This window comes from Sus scrofa, chromosome 2 (assembly GCF_054392235.1).
Source record: "Sus scrofa isolate SSC_HxYL_T2T_F1_AM1 chromosome 2, Sscrofa_HxYL_maternal_Yorkshire_Landrace_v2.0, whole genome shotgun sequence".
Taxonomy (NCBI): domain Eukaryota; kingdom Metazoa; phylum Chordata; class Mammalia; order Artiodactyla; family Suidae; genus Sus; species Sus scrofa.
The window spans coordinates 124,082,726-124,105,940 of NC_139384.1; the positions used below are offsets into that span (position 1 = coordinate 124,082,726).

At 38.8% G+C, this 23,215-nt stretch overlaps 1 long non-coding RNA gene across 1 annotated transcript in view; it reads right to left on the bottom strand.

The window, feature by feature from the left end:
• LOC146405667 (uncharacterized) overlaps window positions 1–21,818 on the bottom strand; it is a 109,933-nt gene extending 88,115 nt beyond the window's left edge. The window contains exon 1 of the long non-coding RNA XR_014838487.1: window positions 21,454–21,818. This is a non-coding gene — a long non-coding RNA (uncharacterized LOC146405667). The remainder of the gene's footprint in view (window positions 1–21,453) is intronic.
• Window positions 21,819–23,215: the final 1,397 nt, after the last annotated feature.

The window sequence follows — 23,215 nt, forward strand, 5'->3', positions numbered from 1 at the left end:
GATCGAGCCAGAGCCACAGCAGTGACAACTGCCAAATCCTTAACCTCTAGGCTCTAGGGAACACCTGTCTTTGCTTTGTTTAATCTGTGAACAGGCTCTCATTCTTTTTTACCTTCCAGAGTTTTTCAAAATCTCTCCTCCACTGATGTAATATGAATTTATTCCTTTACTCTCATGTTACTAAGTTTTAGGGAGAGAGAGGAAATAAGTACCTGTTATAAATTTGCTACTTAAACCAGAAGTCCTCATTCATATTTTGAAATATATAATAAATGCATTATATTTCTGTTAACTGTCTGTTTAAGATATTTTGATTTTTTTTTTTTTTTTGTCTTTTTTAGGGCCACACCTGCAGCACATGGAGGTTCCCAGGCTGAATCGGAGCTGCAGCTGCTGGCCTACACCACAGCCACAGCAACACCAGATCCAAGCTGTGTCCTCGACCTACACCACAGCTCATGGCAACACCAGATCCCTAACCCACTGAGCAAGGCCAGGTATCAAACCCGAGTCCTCATGGATACTAGTTAGGTTCCTTAACCACTGAGCCACAATGGGAACTCCAAGATACTTTGAATATTTTACTGATCTTCAATGCCATTTCGATTGGGAAATTTTGGCCTAAGAGCTTCTTGCACTGAATCCAAGCCGAGAAAAGCATACTATATGACATTCATGGGCCTAGTCTTTTTGGTGAAGTTTTACATATGGTGTTCAGATAAATGCATCCTATAAAATATAAAATGCCGACTAAGCACACAGCTGTAAACACTCATTAGACGCAGTCTTGGATAAAATGGAAAACTTCATAGGGAGCAAAAGGATAGATGGACAAGGATAATGCATTCATGAGTCAGCTGGTAGAACTTCCCATATCAGAGAAATGAATTCTACATTTTCCATAAACATTTAATTTCCATTTGAATATTGCTTTTGAGCTTACCATAATTATTTCTTTAGGGACATGGTTCCACCTTCTGACTGTAATTAGCTCTAGGAGTATTTTCTTAATTTCAGCTTGAATTCGCCCTTGCTCATGTTTTACTTTTCTTTAGATTTCTTCAATATAAAGTCTATTTTCCTCGTAAGTCACACACTTTTTAAAAAAATGTCTTTCTACCCGAAATGTCATTTCTTTAATCTAAGTAAGTCAGATCTCTTGAGCTCTTTCTGGTACTTTTCTTCTAATTGACAGCTCTTTTGTTTTATTTCCAGAATTAAAATTCTCTTAACCTTTTATCTCCAAAATTCAATTTTCACATAATGGCTAAGTCAGTCTTTTATCCAAATATAAAGTACCACCCTAACCATTAGGTGGTGAGACCCCTTTCATCACCTTTCAAATCACAATTGGGTGAACTTTTCTTTGACAAATGCATACCTTGCATTCAATATGCTTATAATATGTCTCCTGGAGTGGACTTCTAAGGCAATTTTGAGAATCAAATACTATTCAATGCTTTCTATGAACGCCCTTTGTGCTGTTCAACCCATAAATTCTGCAAATGTTACTTTATTAACTGAAAAGACCCCTAGCTATTCATGCAAACCCTGAGCCCAATCATCTATTCATTCAACATCCATTATGTGCCAGACACTGTGCTAGGCACTATGAAGCAAGAGTGAATTAAAAGGGATCTGAGAGGGGAGAGAATTTCAACCACAATTTAGGGCTGTGAAGGAAAAACATGGGATTAACTTGGGATGAAAGTTTCACTGGAAAACTTGCTTGAGATCAGAGATTCTATATACAAATATATTTATTTGTGCGCATGTGTATAAGTAATACTAAGTATCTGGGTTTTCAGGAGCAATAGTTTTTTTTAATAATAGCTTTATTGAAAGAGAATTCACACAATTCACTCATTTAAAGTGTGTAATTCAATGGTTTAGAGTAGGTTGTATTATTAATTTTAAAAATTGTGACATATAGGTAATAAAATTTGCCATTTAAGCTATTTCTAATAGTAAAATTCAATAACATTAATTACATTCACAATATTATGCAACCATACTGGTATTAACAAAATTTCCAGTCATCCTAAACTGAAACTCTGTATGCTAACTCTTAATTCTTCTTATCCCATCCCCTGGTAACCTCTAGTCTACGTCTATTTCTGTCTCTATGAATTTGCCTGTTTTAGGCACCTCATATAATTAGAATCATACAGTATTTATCTTTTTTATGTCTGAATTATTTCACATAATGTATTCAAAATTCATCAAGGTCGAATCATGTTTCAGAACTTGATTTTTACAGCTGAATAATGTTTCATTGTGTATACAACATATTTTACTAATTGATTCATCTGTTGATGGACCCTTGAGTCTTTTCCACATTTTGGCTATTGTGAATAAGGCTACAATAAACATTGGCAAGTGATTATCTGCTTGAGTTCCTGCTTTCAATTCTTGTGAGGAACACATGGATATTATGGTAGTTTTATATCTAACTTTTTAAAGAACCACCAAACTGTTTTCCACAGTAGGTGCATCATTTTATATTCCCATCTGCAGCATATGAAGATTCCATTGTCTCTGCATCCTCACCAACACTTCCTATTATCATTTTTAAAAAGTATAGACATACTAGTATGTGAAAATTGGTGTTCTAGTTCTATTTCAACTTCTGGAGAAGATGTCAGACTCTTGGCCAAAGTGGCTACACAATTCTCAGCAATTTCCTGTTGATCCATATCCTTGCCAATGCTTGTTATCTGAATTTTTGATTCTACTCATCCTAGTGGAGATGAAGTGGTATCTCATTATGTATGACATTGAACATCTTTTAATGAGCCTATTGGTCATTTGTATATCTTCTTTGAAGACTTGTCTGTTCAGATCCTTTGCCCATTTTTTAACTAGTTTCTCTTTTTATTATTAAGTTATAAGGGATCTAGAAGCAACAGTTTTAATTCCAAACTACTGGACAACATGTTGAAAAGGAGCTCTTCTTCATTTCAATAGTAAAAGATTTTTGTATTTTTTTTCTAAGTCTTCCAATACTGTGAGGATTTATGTGGGGTAGTTATTCTTTGATTTGATCCCTTTAATATTTTCACATGAAGTCAAATGATTGATTCTAAAAAGAAGAGAACCTCACTTTAATTCAAAGCAATAGTCAAATAGCAAAATCTTATTATTTTCCCCTACAATTTTGCCATGTCCTTGTACAACAATTTTCTTTGGGTTTTTAAAACTGTTTTGGATTAGTATTTAACTGTATTTATTTCTGCTTTTCATTCCTTTGAATTTGGTTAGAATCATTGAGTTTTATAATGACACCATTTATACTACTCTTGGGTCACGGGCAATTTTGATTTATGTCAAATTAATTCACATTTGATTAATGTCATATCCATCCAAGGTTATTAATGAGAAGTCGTACTTGGTATTTATAAAGCAATCTCTGTATGTAAAGCACTCTTCAGATAGTAACAAATTATACTTTACAATATACCTGAAAGATTTATTATTAATAATTTTTGTCCTGATGTCAAACTCCATGAAGCTCCCACTTGACATAAATATCTAATGTGATATAAGTTAATTGAGAAGAACCTTTGCTTTTCAACTTGTAGGCAACTGTTTATCTTGACATTATATTACCAATCTCTTGGCAGATGTTTTTTCCCAAAAAGCTGTACATCAAAATGCTACTAAAGCTTGATAAATTATACCTTGTCTTAGTAGAGAAACCATGAATAGAAACCTGCCCTGTGGTATTTGATTTCAAGATAAAAGGAAGGGAAAATGATCTGACTTTTTTAGTTTGAAAGGTAAATGTCTTGAGAAATGACTAACCTATTTAAAGCATTTTGAATTTCAAGTGGGTTATTTGAATATATAACAGCAGAACAAGTTCAGTGATTACTTAGTAAAAGGAGTGCTAGGAACCACATGAATTGAGTTCTTTAGAGAAGCTAAGGCAGGTCTCTTCACCTGTCATTTTACTTATACAGTTATGGGATCACAGTAAGTTAGTTCCATAAACTGATAGAGAGGAGTCAGAATGCAGTCCCCATTGACTGGCCCACACAATATTTTTTAAAAATTTGAGCTAGTTTGCAAGATTTTTTAAAGTGGCAGATTATACATACAAATTCAGATTTCTAATTTCCCGTGATCTGTCAATAGTGGTCCACATCCTTGGACAGTTGTTTGGAGGTGAGCAGCTGCCCCTTCTGCTAAATAGAGCAAAACTGTGTCATTTGCCACACCTGGCTCAGGTTACTGATTTATGTCACCTGCGCAGCTTCTGTTGTCACTTCAGTATGCTTCAAAAACCAAAAAGTAGGACATTTTACATTTTTTTTCTAAACCATCTGTGGTATGTGTGGCCCTATGATTTCTACCCCTAGTGTACATCCTCTGTATAATCCTCTCTCTTGAGTGTGGTCTAAACCAGTGAATATGACGGGCGTTACTTTCATGATTATGTTACTTTTCATGGCAAGAGATATTAAGGATGCAATTCAGGTCCCTAATGGCCTAATGTGACTTAGTCTAAAGGAAGATTTCCCTGGATGGGCTAGGCCTAATCAGGTGACCCCTGAAAGAGTCAAGAAGCAACAGTAAATAGTTTCCTGTGGATCTTAAAGAACAAGAAATCAGTCGTGTTGTAAGCTGCTTATAGAGAGGAGTGCCCCTAGGAGCTAAAGTTCTCCGTTCCACAAATGCAAGATGCTAAATTCTGCCAATATCCTGAACGAACTTAGAAAGAGGACCCCAAACATCAGATGAGACCCTCATCGCTGGTCAACATCTTTTTTTTTTTTTTCTTTAGGGCCACACCCAAGGCTTATGGAGGTTCCCAGCCTAGGGGTCGAATTGGAGCTGAAGTCACTGGCCTACACCACAGCCACAGCAATGCAAGATACCACTCACGTCTGTGACCTACACCAGAGTTCACAGCAATGCCAGATCCCTAACTCACTGAGCAAGGCCAAGGATCAAATCTGCATCCCTATGGATACGAGTCAGATTTGTTAAGCACTGAGCCACGACGGGAACTCCTCTGGTGGACATCTTAATTTCAGCTTCATAAGACCCTGAGCAGAGGATCTGGCTAATTCATACCCAAAGTTCCGACCCAGATAGGTGTAGAAAATAAAGATGTTTTATTTTAGGCTGTTAATTTTGTGGTAATTTTTATGCAGCAATAGAAAAGTAATATAGTATCTCTGAAGGAATAATAAAAAGGATACATATTTAAAAATCAAGGTATAGGCCAAGAAATTGAACTGTTTAATGCCTGACATAAATATACATAATTTTAAAAATAGGTTATGACTGTGAAGGGAGCACACGAGACAGGTTTTTTTTGGTTTAGGGAACTGTTCTGTATCCTAACTGTGTTAGTGGTTACACAAATCTCTTCATATGTTAAAATCCATGGAACTGTACACCAAAACAAAAAAAATCCAAATCCAATATTACCATAAGATAATGTTTTAAAAGAATGTAATGATGAGAATGAGGATCTGAGAGATTAAGTATCCCAAGGTTTTTTTTTTTAATCCCGTGTTTTTGAACAAGTGTTGGTCTTGACTATCACAGTTTCTTCTAAAAGGCTCAAAGTTATGAATTGTGCAATTGATAGAAATAGCTGGAAAAATTAACCTTATTTTTCCTCAATTTAAAATTAAAATTGTATTATATTATACTGCAATATACTTGTTGATCTGTAACATTTAAAGTCAGTTCTTCAGTTGTTTTAAACCTGTTATGTCTTCCAAATTAAATATAAACGCATCAAAAGAAATAGCTGTGCTTTTTTGTTGTCATTGCATAACATCCTAGGGGAGATTCTGGTGCAGGTTTGTCTTTTCAGTCAGAAATGCTAAGTCTTAATGGGAAAACCTTAAAGGCATTCTCATGAAGGTCATGATGCCTTATATGGCACCACAATAAGCCATGTTTCCATGTTTTAGTCAGTTTGAAATGCTGTAACAACATGCCATAGACTGAGCGGCTCAAACAACATTTATTTCTCACAGTTCTAAAGGCTGGGAAGTCCATGATCAAGGAGCAGGCAGGTCTAGCGTCTGGTGAGAATCCACTTTCTGGATTGCAGATGGCTTTTTCTCATCGTGTCTTCACATGGCAGAGAGCAGAAACCAACAAATTCTCTGGTGACTCTCATAAGGCCATTAATCCCATTCATGAAGACTCTGCTTTCAAGACCTCATCTACTCCTAATCACCTCCGAAACGCCCCACCTCCAACCGTCATTACACTGAGGGGGCCAAGTGTCAACATATGAATTTTAGAGTGACACAAACATTCAGGCCGTAACACTCCATTACTATTTAATATTTTCTTGGCAATATTAGCCAATATAATTGACTAGAGAAAACAAGAATACAAAAAGAAAAATAGAACTATCTCTCTTTGCAGGCTACATGATAGTACACCTGAAATATTCTAGAGATTCAATGATGAAGCCAACACAAACAATTAAAGAGTGTAGCAAGGTAGTGGCATATAAAATTAACCTACAAAAAATAGATAGCATTTAGATACACAAGTAATATCTTGTTACAGGATAATAACAAATAAGAAAAACCCCACCCTGAAGTTTCGTGGTGGCTCAGCAGGTTAAGGACCCATGGTTTTCACTGCTGTGGCTTGGGTCACTGCTGTGGCACAGGTTTGATCCCTGGCCCCAGAACTTCCGCACGCCACAAGAAAGAAAAAAAAGAAAAAACACTATCCACAATAATAGTAATAAACATAAAATACTAAGGAGTAAACTTAACCAGAAATATTCAAAACTTATATATTAGTTTCCTATTCCTGCTCTAACAAAATGCCATAAATGTAGAGGCTTAGGCACTCCAAATTAATTATTTTATAGTTCTGAAATAAATTTGGATGTACAACAGAATTAAACAAGTGAATTAATATATTGATGGGCATAAGGGTTCTCAGTGAGGAAGAAGGGACTTACAAAGAAGGAGTGTGGGAAGGGATTGGAATTGAAGACATCAACGTGAAAATGTATATACGCATGTGTATATGCATATATCAGTAATCTATTGCTGCTTAACGAATTACCTTAAAATTTAGCAGCTTGAGACAACAAATATTTTTCGTCTTACTGTTTCTGTTTATTAAAAATCAGGGAATGATTTGGCAGGGTGGTTCTGACTCTTTGTTTCCCATGAGGTGGCAATCAAGCTGTTGACTAAGGCAGCAGTCATCTTAAAGATTGGTTGAGGCAGGGACCACTTCCAAACTCACTGATAGAGTTGCTGGTGGAAAGCTTCAGTTCTTCACCATGTTGGCATCTCCATAGGCTGCTCAAAATATAGCAGCTGAGTTCCCCCAGAGAGAGTAAGGAGAGGGAGAAATGGAAAGAGAGAGAAACCAAAATGGAAGCCACAGTGTCTTTGTGGGGCTTATTTATTTATTTATTGGTTTGTTTTTTGGTTTTTTTTGGCCATGCCTGTGGCATGCAGAAGTTCCTTGTCCAGGGATAGAACCTGTACCACATCAGCGACCCTAGCCACTGCAGGGACAATGCTGGATCCTCAACTACTGAACCACCATTGAACTCCCCACAGTGTCTTTAATAACCTAATCTCACAAGTAGGCATACCATCACCTCTGCCATGTCCTGCTGGTCACTCAGACCAAACCTTACCCAATGTTGTATGTACACCAGGATTTGAACGCCAAGAGGTAGGGATCATTGGGGTCCCTCTTGGAGGTTGGCTGTCTTAATGCATGTGTATAAGTACAGGTATATACGTGTGTTTCTATTTGTGTGTATGTGTATGTACACGTATATATACAGGCATATATTTCTTATCTCTGCCTGCTCTTCAGAGAAATAACTGATTTCAGGATTGGTACATAATGATACAGAAACATCATGTTATTCCAGAAAGTAAAAAAGTACTCGCAAACATGATAAAGACATGTCACAAAGACATAGAAGCCACCGGAATAGGTTTCCACTTGCCAAACCTGGGACAATTTGAATATGTAAATAATAAGTAAAATAATGAGTAATAAATCATTGAAAAAACAAGAACACAGGAATTTTTACTGGTAATGGATAGAAAGATAGACAACTTCTCTTACTTCAAGTGGAATGACTGGGCCTTTCTGGTAAATGTAGAGGGAGTGTTGGCTTTGGGAAATCGTCATTTGTATCCCTAATGGTAAAGACTGGATTATACAAGAATTATCAATGCATGGTAAACCTAGAAATTTAGGGAAGAACAGGATATTTGCATAGTCTGAATGCATCGCCCCACAGACTGCTCATTGGTTGCACCTGGGAAAACTACCCCAATAATTAAAGAGTGGAGAAATTGGGCAACACTTTATTTAAAAAAAAATTTTTTTTAACTGGAGTTCTCGTCATGGCTCAGTGGCTAACGAATCCGACTAGGAACAATGAGGTTGCGGGTTCAATCCCTTGCCTTGCTCAGTGGGTTAAGGATCCAGTGTTGCCATGAGCTGTGGTGTAGGTCACAGACATGGCTCGTTGCTGTGGCTGTGGAATAGGCCGGCGGCTATAGCTGCGATTAGACCCCTAGCCTGGGAACCTCCATATGCTGCAGAAGCAGTCCTACAAAAGGCAAAAAGACCAAAAAAAAATTTTTTTAACCAGTTGATCAAAATTAGCATCATCCATGAAGGGCAGATGCACATTGTGCGCTTTCAAATAATATACTTTAAGAAGAACACAACATCTCTGTCTATGCAATACTCTACCCAAGAATGCAAAACTGAATCCAATTAAAAGAAAACATTAGACAAACACAAAAGAAGGAAATTTCTGTTTTAAGAAAAAAAGTATATAGAAGGACAGTATTCTTTAAAAATGTCAGTATTGTAAAAGAAACCCTATGGAGATGTTCCAGATTAAAAGAGGCTAAAGAGGCATGCAAATTATATGCAGTTTTTCATCACTAGATTCAGCCCTGTACTGGAGGCAGGAAAAGTGCTATAAGTGACCGGCAAAAAGGAAATATGGGCAGCAGCTTACAAAGAAGTATTGTGACAGGAAAAGATTGGTCTTTTGTGTTGGCAAAGATTGGTTTGAATGCTAGATACACCACTCCTAAATATATAATTTCTGTGTCATGTAGAAAACCAAACGTGATCACTACAAAACTGTCTGTCTACCCTAATGGTATGAGAGATTGAAATAATTTCCCTAAGTATATATCTTACCACCATAGAGTAATCAAGGCCATTGCTATATGTGGTCTGATATTTTTTCAGCTGTTTTAATTTTAATGGTTGGTGCTGGCACAGTCAATCAGATTGGCTGTACAAACCTGCCATTTGATAATTAGCTGCCAAAACCAGTTTGATTATTTTCAGAGTCTTAGATGCTTGCTGAACACAAAATAAGACGTGATACCAACCCAGCAAGCTGTTTGTCTCAATGCCAAGACAGTCTTTTATTGGGTCCTTTGGCTCCTATTTAAGGCCTTCTATCAAGGGTATTCTTCAGAATGATAAGCATTATTTCAATAAATATAGAATTGAATTAGAATTTGAACAACCACATTCTCTAAGTTATTCCTGGAGTTTCCTAGAGGAATGGAACTGATATTGAAAGAGATTGTATAATTCCCTACCACAATTTTTTACTTTTTGGTAGTCTTTTAGCAAGTATTGTTTGCATAGCAAAGGCGGCTCATCAAGAACAGGAACAATCACTAAAAATCAGCACACAACACAACACAACACAAGAGTCTCTGGAAATTTCACATAACTGTACCCCATACGTTGACTATCTCTCCTACTGACCCCTTAAAGTAGGATAAGATCACCCTGTGTACCTGCAGTGATTCTGATCTATTCCAATCAGCAAGACCTCTCAGGATTACTTGTGAAGACGGAAATTCATAGGCTTATTTTTAAAATTTTATCATTTTATTTTGGAAACAATTAATACATTCATCCCAACATTTCAAAATTGAGAAGGTAAAAAAGCCATGTGGTTAAAAGTCCTCCATGAATTTTTGTTCTCAAGCCACACTCAATTTCCTTTGTGATATCTTTCCAGGCATATTTGTGCCTACACAAGCAGATCTTAATATATACTGTTCTCCTCTCGTGTGAATGATAGCATATTACACACACTGTCCTATATCCTGTTCTTATTTTTCACCTGCAGTCGATCTTGCAGATCCTTCCATATCAGCTCATAAAGAACATTCCCATTCTTTTCTGGGGTTAAGAATATGTCATTGTCCGCCTATACCATTGTTTAATCAGTCGACTACTGATAGACATTTAGATTGTTTCCCATCTTCTGCTCTTGTGAGCAATGCTGTCATAAATATCCTTGCCTGTTTCAGTTTTCACGTGCTTAAATATAACTGTAGGTTAAACATTTAGTAGAGGAATTGATGTGTCGAAAAATCCATTTGTAAATGTGATGGATGTCATCAAATCGTCTCCCACAAAAGTGATACCAATTTACATTTCCCTACAACCTAGAAGTGGGTCTGTTGATTTCATTGATCTTGCCACATGGTGTTCTTAACGTTTTTGACTTTTGACAAGCTGGCAAACAAAAAGTGCTATTACTATAAAGTTTTATTTGCAGTTCTTTTATTATAAATGAGATTTAATACTATTTTATATATGTATGATCCAGTTGAATTTCTTTTTTCTGTGAACTGTAAGTTCATATCCTTTGCACAGTTTTTCCTTGGGTTGTGGATCTTTTCCTTTTTGATTTAAGCAGGTTTTTTTTTTTTGTCTTTCGTCTTTTTGTCTTTTGTTGTTGTTGTTGTTGCTATTTCTTGGGCCGCTCCCGTGGCATATGGAGGTTCCCAGGCTAGGGGTTGAATCGGAGCTGTAGCCACCGGCCTACGCCAGAGCCACAGCAACGCAGGATCCGAGCCGCGTCTGCAGCCTACACCACAGCTCACGGCAACGCCGGATCGTTAACCCACTGAGCAAGGGCAGGGACCGAACCCACAACCTCATGGTTCCTAGTCGGATTCCTTAACCACTGCGCCACGACAGGAACTCCAAGCAGGTTTATATGTAATTAGGAAAATTCACCCTTGGTCTGTGATGTGAACTGGGAATATTTTTTCCAAGTGTATTATTGTAGAGGCTTTTATTGTACCTATTAAAAAACATTTTATTGAGATATAGGATACACACAAAGCATATTTAAATTCTTGATTTTTTAAAGTGAAGACATTTTGTAACCATTATCCAGATGAGGAAATATAATTTTTGGCATTCATGGACATATTATTACTTTCATGAAGTACAAAAATAGATCTTTCAAACAGATGAATCATTTCAGACAGATTAGAATTTATAATTAACCTTTTAATTTTCATTATTTATTTGGTGGACTTGTTTGGATAGTGATATCAAAAAGTTGCATTTTACAGAAAAGTGGAAAGTTATTAAGAAAAAACTTTTTCTGGCTAGATTGCACATTTTAACACAGATTACTTATACTCTTCTCTGATGAAGTTAAGCCTACCCTCCAGTAAGTAATATGAAGGGGGTTTTGAAGAGCTTTAATTTTAAATGGGTCACAAAAGGATGATACAGCATTTTGCTCTTGGAGCAAAGATCTAGGGATTTTCCATTGCACTCTTGTTTGCTACTAATTATTTTAGAATTTCTGATGCACTTAACATCATACAGAAGCTTACTTGTTTGGGCCAGTGATTCATTCAAACACTTATTTCCTATGAGTACTCTAAATGTTCTAAATGTTTGTCCATTGAAATTTCTCTCCAAGTACAGCACTTAGAATCTGTGGCAGCAAAATCCATGCAAATAATTTCAAGGATAAACACATAGCATCAAAAAGCCCTTTCTAAAATATCTTGATTTGGCCCTAGACTGTAACTGATAGTTATTAAGAATGACAGAAGAAATCTTTTTTGAATAAATGCCATCCAGACATTATCTCAAATTGGTGCAGTTATGAGTTGCCTCCCTGTTTTAACTTCATTTTTAATAACAAATCTTCATACCCAACACGGATGTTGGAAATACCAAGATTTATATCAGCTTGGTAGCCCATAAAAATCCCAAATGCAGAACCAAAAAGCTCCAGAGTCAGACCGTCCAAATAAACTGTAGAAGAAGTACAGTGTGTTTCAGCCTAAATTTAATCAGTTCAGAGTTTGAGTTTTGGCTGAATTCATGGGGAATGATGAAGAGAATGTATTACCTTTGTAAAATTGATTGTGTTTTTTGCCTAATAATTTACATAGCAAGTACATCAGACTCCTTTTTTGCATAGTGTTGTTTCAAACTATAATTATGATTGATGTCCTTTGTATAAGACTTCATCATTTGACATGATGAAATCAGAAAATCAAGGCTACAGAGATTGAGAATAACTAGAAGCCACATTGCCCCTGAGAATTTCTACTGATGGGGAAAGATCCTGCTGTGAGAGAATTTTACCTCTCTCTTTTTGTAACAAGCAGAATGTGAAATAGCAGGAGGTAGAAATCCTCATTTCAAACCCAGGACAAGAATAGCATTATTTCCATGGTTGATATTCGAATATGCGCTCTGCATGTGTGCTCTGAAGAGCTCTGAGTTTCTTTCAGGCTTCAGTAGGAATAGCATATGCATCAGCTTTTTGGAGGCTAGTTCAGTAAGCCAAAATACCCAACTCATCCCTCTCAGTTAAGTTTGATCAAGAACTTGGACTCAGCAAAATATAAAAGCAGACAATGCCTTTCATTTCTAGCTTCTTTTGTGTTCTTTTCCACATTGTTAAAATTCACGACCCAGCCCAGAGTACTTGAGAATCCTTGCCCCAGTGCCTAAAATGCTTGCTCTTGTCTCCACCATGACGAGGCAATAGAGCAAAGAAAACACTGAATGTTATCCTTGTTTTTATGACCCTGACTCTAGAATCAAGTAGGTGTCAGATTAGATGTTTCTCTCCACACCTCAGTGGCTTCTAAACATCTCAGAGTAACAGCATTCTGTATGCTACATTAAAGTATAAATGACTGACAACTGAATTTATTCCACACAAAGTAGGTTCAAATCCTGAAAAGAGAAGTCTCCCCTCCAACTCAGCCTTTTTGTTGGAATTGGGAAAAGGGCAGGGTAAGCAAGCAGGAACCACAGAGGCACACAGGAAGGAGGAGGATGAGAAGAAAATAACAAAGGCTACACTGGACTATTCTGTTGTTTCTGCTCCTGCTAAAGAGGCCAATACAAACTGGAGATGGCTAGAGCTGGGTTATAAATAGGTATATATGGCTTATATGTTTCCAGGCTAAAAATAAAATATTGGCCCAGATTTCCATAGCTCTGATATTTCCTTTGATCTTTATGGATGCTATAGTTCTCTTTTACTTATCAAAATTTCAACCAAAGAACTGGCAAAAAGACAAACACATAGAATATAAAGCCCTGAAATAAACTGATGCAAATATAGCCAAATAATTTTTGAGCAGGGTGGCAAGACCTTTTTTTTTTTTTTTTTTTGTCTTTTTGTCCTTTCTAGGGCCGCTTCCATGGCATATGGAGATTCCCAGGCTAGGGGTCGAATCAGAGCTGTAGCCGCTGGCCTAAGCCAGAGCCACAGCAACTTGGGATCTGAGCCGCGTCTGCAACCCACAGCACAGCTCACTGCAACACCGGATCCCCAACCCACTGAGCAAGGCCAGGGATCGAACCTGCAACCTCTTGGTTCCTAGTCAGATTCGCTAACCACTGTGTCACGACGGGAATTCCACAAGACCATTCCTAAAGGAAAGGAGTCTTTTCAACAAATGGCTGCTGGGAAAACTGGATATCTAAATGCAAAAGAATGAAGTTGGACTCTTAGCTTATACCACATACAAAAATTAACTCAAAATGGACCAAAAATCTAAATGTAAAAGCTAAAAACTATTAACTCTTAGAAGAGAACATAGAGAAAAAGCTTCACAACATTGGATTGACAGTGATTTTTGTGTGTGTGTGACACCAGAGGTACAGGTAACAAAGGAAAAAAAGAGACAAACTGGACTTCATGAAAATTAAAAACTTCTGTGCTTCAGCAGATACGATCAATAGAGTGAAAGGCAATATTTCACTGTTTTCTTTAATGGAAGAAGATAATTGCAACTCATATATCCGATCAGGGATTAATATCTAGAATATTTAGAGAACTTCTAAAACACGACCAAGATGAAACAAAACGAACTCAAACAATCAGATTAAGAAATGGGCAAAGAATCTGAATAGACAGTTCTTTAATAAGATATAGGAGTGGCCAAGAAGCACATGAAAAGATGCTCAACATCACTAATCATCAAGGAAATGCAAATCAAAACTATAGTGACATAATATCATACACCCATTAGGATGTCTTCTATCAATAAAGCAGAAAATAGCAATATCGATAAGGATATGGAGAAAATGGAACCCTCGCACATGGTTGGTGGGAATGTAAAATGATGCAGCTGCTGTGGAAAGTAGTATGGCGGTTCAAAAAAAAAAAAATTAAAAATAGAATTACCGTATGGTCCGGCAATTCTACTTCTGGGTATATGGCCCAAAGAATTGAAAGTAGAGTACTGAAGAGACATTTGCACACCCATGTTCATAGAAATATTATTCATAATAGCTAAAACATGGAAGCAACCCAAGGGTCTATTGATAGATGAATAGATAAGCAAAAGGTTCAATATTCATACAATGCAATATTATTTAACCTTAAAAGGGAAGGAAATGCTGACACATGCTACAACATGAATGAATCTTGAAGACATTACACAAGTGAAATAAGCCCGACGCAAAAAAGCAAATATTGTATGACTCCATTTATGTGAAGTACCTGCAGGAGTCAAAGTCACAGAGTGAGTAAGCAGAATGGTGATTGACAAGGTCTGGGGAAATAAAGGATGAGGTGTTATTGTTTAATGGGAACTGAGTTTTGTTTTTGCAGGATGAAAAGTGTTCTGGAGATAGATGGTGGTGATGGTTGCACAGCAATATGAGTGTACTTAATACTACTAATTTTACCCTTAAAAATGGTTAAGATGGTAACATTTTTAAAGTGTATTTTATCAAAATAAAAACAATTAAATAAAAAACATGCATAAAGAATCTGAAGAATTATTTTAATCAGGTAAGTGTTGCACTTTGAACTTTAGCAATGTTAGATATGAGGCTATTGGGTGTGCAATGCACTGGACAATGAATTCCTCTCCCAGGCTGTGAAATTCACATTCTTCATCACTAGATCCTCAGAACCCAACACAATTCTTGTCCTAGAGCAGATATTTAATAAATATTGGTAGAACAAAATAAAGATTTTGGTTGAAATTTATTTTTTCTTTCTCGTTTTGATTAGTGGGGAAAAAAAAAAGAAATTAAATCTGCTTCCAGTAGAGTGTTAGAAAAAGGAACAGTCAGTAATTATTCATTATGTTAGAGTACTCAGAACTAGCAGCTGTGAGAAAAATGTTTTTGATGACCATTGATTTGATCCTGAAACACTTTTTTTCTAGAAGAGAAGTTCTCAGCCCTGGCTGCATGCTAAAATGATCTGGGCCATTTGAAACAATGCAGGTGTCCAGATCCTACCTGAAAATAACTGAACCAGTTTGTAGGCATCCAGATTGTTGCAACACTCACTGTAGTTTCTAGGAGCAATGTAGCTCCCAGAGGCAATTTCAGACATGTTAGAAGGCAATTATGAATACAACATGGAGAATGAGCCAGAGAGTACTGAGCTATGGTATCATAACCATTTAGGATTAGTTATTAGAAAAGATATCAAATTATCTCTTTCAGAGAGTAACTCATTTCCTTGTTTTTCTTTTCTCCTATGAGTTAATTCAAACAATTGTCCTTATATGCAATTCCATGCCATTTGCTCCGTCTACAACAATGGGAGGCAGTACAAATATTTAGAGTCTTCTGTCATCACTACATGAGGCTTGTGCTTTTGGCCAAGTTAAAATGTACTCTGTCTCCAACACAGCCTATGCCTTAAACAATTATTGTAGCTAATGTCCATTGACTTCCTATTGCATGCCAGGGTGCTATTCTATGTGCTTTATTATGTATTGATACTAATCCTCACAACAGTGCCATGAGTTAGGTTTTATTGCCATGCCTGTTTTACATATGAGAAAATTCTGCCTTCAAGAGGTGAAATCAGTAAGCAGTGGAGCTGGGAGGCCTAGCTAACCCTCTCTGTCTATCCCCAGCTCACTCCTCTCCACTTGTAGGAGCATATTGACCATATTGATTAATCATTCTAAATACCTTTAGTTTCTGTTTAGTAACTGATGTCTCAGGGTCTCATTTGACTTCTGTTAAACCTAGGTACTATAAGATATTATACCTAATGTTGCTGTAACGACATCTACGTATTAATTAGATCAGCAAACTTCAATTCTAATTTAAGATATTAATTTAATACTGACTATTTCCCAGTTTACTTGAATCTAAAATTAATTCTGGCAAGTTAATTACCTTCCATGTTTTGAGAATTTATATATGCAAAGCCTTAGTCAAGGAAATGCAGAAAAAAGGCATCTTTTAAATCTAACAGAGTAACCTATGCTGCTGTTTCTGGAATTTGTGAAAGAAGAGTATAGGGATTGGGCACCACTGGATGTAATGGGACCAGTGTCTCATTTACTAGATGAAGGTTTTGTACTAGGAACCAATCCCTGTTAAGTTTTTGCACTCCCAATATAGGAGTGTTACAAGGGCTGATACATTCAACTAATAATCTCTGTTCTCTTCTGTTTCCTATAATTGGGATAAGTCCCTGTCATGCCTTGGGTCACAGAGGATACTGCTTTTGGCAAAGAAATAAATTCTGATTTTTAAGACTTATTTCTACCAGTTGAGCATTCTTTGCTCTTCCTATCTTTCCTCCTATGGCCAAGACTTCTGGGTCAATATATACTTCCATCAAAGGCAGGCATAAACCTTGATTAGGCTCCACTGTCATGTGCCTTTTTTTTTTTTCATAGGGCTGCACCCACAACATATGGAGATTCCCAGGCTAGGGGTTCAATCATAGCTGAAGCCACCAGCCTATGCCACAGCCACAGCAACATGGGATCTGAGCCACGACTGAAATCTATACCACAGCTCACCTCAGTGCTGGATCCCCAACCCACTGAGCAAAGCCAGGGATTGAACCCACAACGTCATGGTTCCTAGTCGGATTTGTTTCTGCTGCGCCATGATGGGAAATCCTCCATTGCCATGTGAACTGAGGCTTTAACCTCTTACAAAATATCTCTTTCTAAAAGAAGAGTTGGACTCTCTGGAACAATCAGAAAGGCACGAGAGAAGAAAATGGATTCCCAGTCACAACTCAAAGGTTGTGTAAAAAATTTTGTAACCGGTTTGCCAGAAATATGAATGTGGCAGATTCATGAGGGAGGGGCCCAAGATTGGAGAGGAGGACTGAAAAGTGACTCCCATATTCAGGAGGAAGTCAATATGCTGTCTTCCTACCTTTAGAGTCACCCAGTGCTCCTGAGTGGTGATAAGGACAGGAGCCATTATGGAAATGTCCCATCAGTCTTGATCCTGGGCCTGAGGGGTCAACCCCAGAGACCTTCATCTTCAGGGGCAGTCCCTCTTCCAGTGATCTCCCCAACATAGGGGGCATGGCCTAGGTGTTGTGGTCTGAGTCTTGGGGCATTCCCATTTAAAGGGTCCCTCTTTTCCACAGAGGAAACAGGCTCCGGGCATAGGTCTCTGCCCTAGTCCTCTCACCTTGGAAACTCCCAAGTTGACTCTGTAGCACCGTAACTAGAGCCTCAGCCTTTTCTCTGTCTCTCCTCTTGTTCTCCTTTCATTCTTCCTGGCCCTGATTGTAACATACTTGAGTTGCTACTCTGAGGAGGTGCTCCAGGTCCTGATCAGGGCCAAAAGCCAATTTTTTGGAGCTTTCTCATATATTTGGCACCGATTGAGCTATGAATTTATCCTAAGAATTATTTGGTCCTCCATTGTTTCTGGGTTCCTTGGTGTATGTTTTCTCAATGCCTTTCTGAGTCTTTCTAAGAAAGCTGATGGACTCCCTTGTTCCCCTAGTAAACCTCCAATAGTTTTTAATGGGCTTTACTCATGAGGCTTTTAATACCTCAACTATACAAGTAATAAAATGATTTCTATGCCAATTGTGGTTATCTCCCTCATCAGCAGACCAACTGGGATTGCTCATAAGAACTGCCTGACACCCTGTGGGGAATCTTGTTCTAGCTCTTCTAATTTGCCTCTGGCATTTATAGCATCATTCCATTCATCTTCCCCAGCTTTGATCGGTTTTGAAGCCTTTATGTTTTTTGTTTGTTTGTTTTTTGTTGTTTTTTTTTTTTTTTACTTATAGTCAATGTCTGTTTTAGTAATAACATGATGTCCTTCCAGGCTAACTCAAAGGACTGCGTGAGACCCTGAAAGACCTCAATATATCTGGGTTGTCAGCAAATTTTCCCAAATCTGTTTTTATTTGCCTTAAGTCCTGAAGTGAAATAGGTGTATGGACCTGTACCGGTCCCCATTCTCCATTTGCCGTTTCTTGTAAAGGGACTAGAGGGGGAAGAGGAGGAGACTTGGGCAGAATTGGAGAAGGCTGATTAACTTTTGGAGGGTCTGACCCACCTGGGCCAGGATGTGGTGGGCACCTAGGTCCTGAGGGAGTTGGCATAATGTACTGAGAAAGTCCACAAGCCTTCCTCAGTGTAGTGTCTTCCCTCATTGTAAAGAAGATCTGACATATGGCACCTCTGAACATTTCCCTTCTCGTCTACCAAATAGGTCTCATTGGAGAATGGTATTATAAGCTAGAGAGTCTTCATATGGCCATTGCTCTTCATCTGACAGATTATATAGTGGCCAGGCTTTTGTGTAAAAGAAAATTAAATGTTTCTTTTTCAGAGTCTCAGGGTCAAACTTTCTCCAGTTCATCAAGGCACATGTCAGAGGAGTTGCTATTGAGCCGTGCACCAGGCTTGAGGATGTGGCTCCCATCCGAAAAAGAGAAAAGATCAGCATCCACTGCCTATTGCCCCTTCTTGGTTATGCGAGGGCATCCCCTGTCTTAGCTGGAGCAGCTAGACACTAGTGGTCAAATATCCCATCCTACCTCAGGCTGACTGGAATTAACCACTCTTTACCAGCATAGCCTCTCTTCCCATTGTCCCTGCCCATTGCCTGTCTCTGGACAGAGGTAAAAAAAACCCGGAAAATCTCAATGCCTTTCTGAGTCTTTCTAAGAAAGACTGCCCTGATTTTTCAAATCCTAAGACACTCACTCTGACATGCCCTCAATTAATATTAGGCAAGTTTCTAAGCCACAGTTTGTTGCTAGACTTGTTTTTATAATATTTTCTTAGCCTCTTTGCTGAAAACTCCATCTTGTCCTTCCTTACTTTATCCCATCTTCCTGCTTGAGAAACAGTCATGGCGATGGTAAATGACTTAAGCTTAAGAACAAAGACCTAAAGGCATGGGTTATTCACGGTGTCAGCTGAATGAGGACATAATAACATTCGTCCAGGCAGCCAGACCTGTGCAGACTGGCACGCCATTTGCACAAGCATGATATGTCCTCTAAAGAGTAAGAGAAAGAGCAACCTCATGGCCAGGTGGTTTATGATTGGTCATTAGCAGAATATGCATTAGCAAAGAGAACCAAGGTGCAAACCTAGGCACACAGGGTTGCTGCAAATAGGCATGCTGTTTGTGGAAGCACAGTGAGGATTCTCTGAAATGCTATGCATAGGTAGCTAACTCAAATGCTAATGATTCTTAAATGCCTAAAGTTTAGAGTAAAAGTTTAACCATCTACCAGCTAAGTGACTTTTAAAATAATAATAGAACTTATAATTAAAGAAACCCTATATCCTGCACCTACAACCCCCTTTTCACTTGACATAATCCTCAAGAGCAACGTAAAAGCAGTGTGGTTTCTTGAGGCAGGGCTCTTGGTTCCTGAGACCTTGAGTCCCCCGGTTCCCACCTTTACTTAATATAAATGTCTCTGTGTCTTGTTTTATGTTAACTTTTTTTCCTGAAGTTCCACAGCACCCATTCTTCAGCCCCATCCTGCTAAGCTGGTCTCAGCAACAGTTAACAGGTAAATTGGATGAACCAGCCATCGATTTCTCCAACCAGGGTGAAAGTAAACAGCAAAACAAAACTGACTATGCCCAGGCTCTGAGGCTAAACACTTGGCCTAAGTTGAATGAATACTAGTCATGAACTCATTTTCCCCCACAGGCATGGTAACAACTCAGAATGGTCTTAACATCTAGAGGTCTGTTTCCTTTGCCCCCACAGCTCTATTTGAGGTAATAGCAAAGGAAATGATGAAAGATCAGGTTAGCTTTACACCATAATCTTCAGAAAATCCTTTTGAAATGTTTGATCGCACAGTCTAGGACCGTGGGTTTAGACTTGGGCGAACCCATGGTGTCTTTCTGTGGATTTTGTCTATGACCTGATATTATGAGACCTTCTCTGACCTCATGGGCGGTATCCCCAGTAGCTTTGCCTCTGCCACTCCTGAAAGCAAGACAGTTCCCACTCAGCTCGCTCTATGACCACGGCGAGCACCTGCTTTGTTGCAAATATCTCTGATCCATCTGGGCCCCTGGTCTCGGGAAGGTACTCTCAGACAAGTTCTAATGTTTTGGGCAAAGGACAGGGGACCTTGTACCCAATCCTCCCTATACCCTGAACTGAGCAGGGGATGACAGGCTTGTCTCCCGGACTCAGATCCTGGGCCTCCATGAACTGACAAAATGGGCAGTCCCACGGCTGGTTTAGAATCTGGGCTTGGAGTTCCTGGAGGCCCACGGGCAATGTCAAGTTAGATTATCTCCTTGGAGGAATTTATGGCCCAAATGGCAGGAGCACAAGGATCTCTGGCTCATTGGCTTCGGGGTTAGGTCCCACCCCATGTGGCCACCCTGTGCCAGTGTCGCAGACAAAACAAGGGAGGGTGTTCCCTTCTCAGAAGGTGGCCATTCAGACGTCCGCCTGACCACCCCCCTCTTGGGAGTTTAGGCGCCTGTTAGCAATTGGCTGGTTTGAATAAGCCCTGAACTTGGACTGGACTCTCAGGGAGGGAAGAGAACCCTCAGAGTCTGCTTCAGCCATAAGCCATATGAGGTCACCACGGAACTGCAGGTTATGACCCACTCGGACTCCGTGGTTGCTAAGACCGTGGAGCCACAAACTCGAACCTGTAGCGCAAGTGAATCAGGCCGCTCATTCACTCTCACACACACTCAGGGGTTATCACAATGCCTCCCACTCCCTGGGAGTCCCTAACTAGGAGCTTGATTAAGCACAACCTTCAATCGGCTACACCTGACAGTTGCTCCACCCAAGCAAGAGGTTCCTCGGCTTCCGATCTGGAGAGTCTCCCTAAGGGGGTGATCAGTCCCCTCCTATGCCCACTGGGGCAGGACCTGACTGGGGTTTGCCCTGGGGCCTTACCTTGTCCGGACGCCTTCCTGGTGAGTTGGTCCGTCTCTCCACTGAGTCTGGTCCGGGTTTGGTCACCCAGAAGTCAGGAATGCCACTAACAAAGAGAACCTGGAGTACTGTCTGGTGGCACGCCGCCTCGTTCCTTTTGAGGCTCCCCGGCTCCCAGGCGGCCTTGCCTCTGTTCCAGTGGCTCAAGGGGCCAGAATGGTGGGAATCTCGCTGGGGACTCCAGAAATGTTACGGCAGTCACCCAGCAGTCCTGCGCCGCAGCATATCAGCTCCTTTACGCAGTGAGAAACCAAGCGAGCGTTGGAGAACTCAGGTTTATTACACAGTTGGGCTCAGAGGAGATCGCTCTCCAGAGTCTGAGCCCTGAAGAAGGGTTTCATAAGGCTTTTATGGGCTACGTCTTCCGGGTCCAAGCTTGGCTAGTTGGACCAGAGTGACCTCAGGGAAGGTAGTAGTTGCGGAAACAAGTTTACAGAAGCAGATGTGTGGGGGAGGGGTGGTTGGGGCCGTTGGCTAGACTTTGCTTAGTCATCATGGCTGGGGTCTCTCCTTTCTACATTTTTATTGGGACATTTCCTCCTACACACTGACACTAGAATGTCAAGGGCCTCTCATCCTTTGCTGCTGAGTCAACCCTGACATTAACAATTTATGAGTTTATTTTATTAGAAGTAGCTGGTGACACTAATAACATTAATATATATTGAATCTTCATTATGTGCTATGTACTGTTGCAAAGCACTTTGTGTGCACTTTGGCATTTGACCCTTACAATAATGCTATAAGCTGATGTGATAATTAGCCCTATTTATTCACGTTAATGAAACAATGGCATAGAGAGAGATAAGATAACCAGTCCCAAATCACAGATAGAGATAAACCCTGAACTCGAAATCAGGACTCTGATTCTTTCACACGCTATGTTATCTGCCTCTTAAGAAAAATGTTAAATATATCTATGTGATTTATAAATTCTAATAAAGAGTTACAATTCCAGCTTTTGTTTTTCATTTGGGTAGACTTCAAAAATAAAAGATTAATGATACGAATACCTCCGTATTTCTGGAAACATGAATAAGATCATTGGGTGGCAGTTCCCTTAATTGTAAAAAAAAAAAAAAAAAAAAAAAAAAAAAGATTATTAATAAATTTCTTCGAAGAACGTGTAAACTTAGAGTTAGTGGTTCATGGTAGACCACTGTCACTGACTTACGAAGGCTGATTACCTGAATATCTTCTCAGTTCTGCAATCCATGTCACCCTGGTAGCTGGAATCAGCCATGGTGTGTACATTTGCACCATTGGAAGTAGCAAACACTACATGTCAGAACATTTTCCTCTCAAAAAGCCAGTTGTTAACATTTATTAGTACATTACTGTCTGAAGTTATAAAATAGTGACAAGTATCTTGTCACTATTTTAGTAACTTAAAATGGAGACTGTTGTCATTTTGAGAAATTATTAGCATTATATTTGTTTTTAATGGGGAATTTTGCGTATAGGAAATTAAAGTGTAAAATTCATTGTTTTCCAGCTGTCCTCAAATGTTGACTGCTTAGAGAAGATGCTGAAAATGGCTTTACTCTGACTTTTGCAGTGGGCATATTATCTGGGCCATTGGCCAGAAGACTAGTAATCTTACAAATTCAAGTACCTATGAGAATATTAATTTTATAACTCCTCTTGCTTTTTTTTTAGGTTTATATAACTGAATAATAAAACTTCAGATGTTCTGCCTCAAAAGGAATAAATGTGAAACATT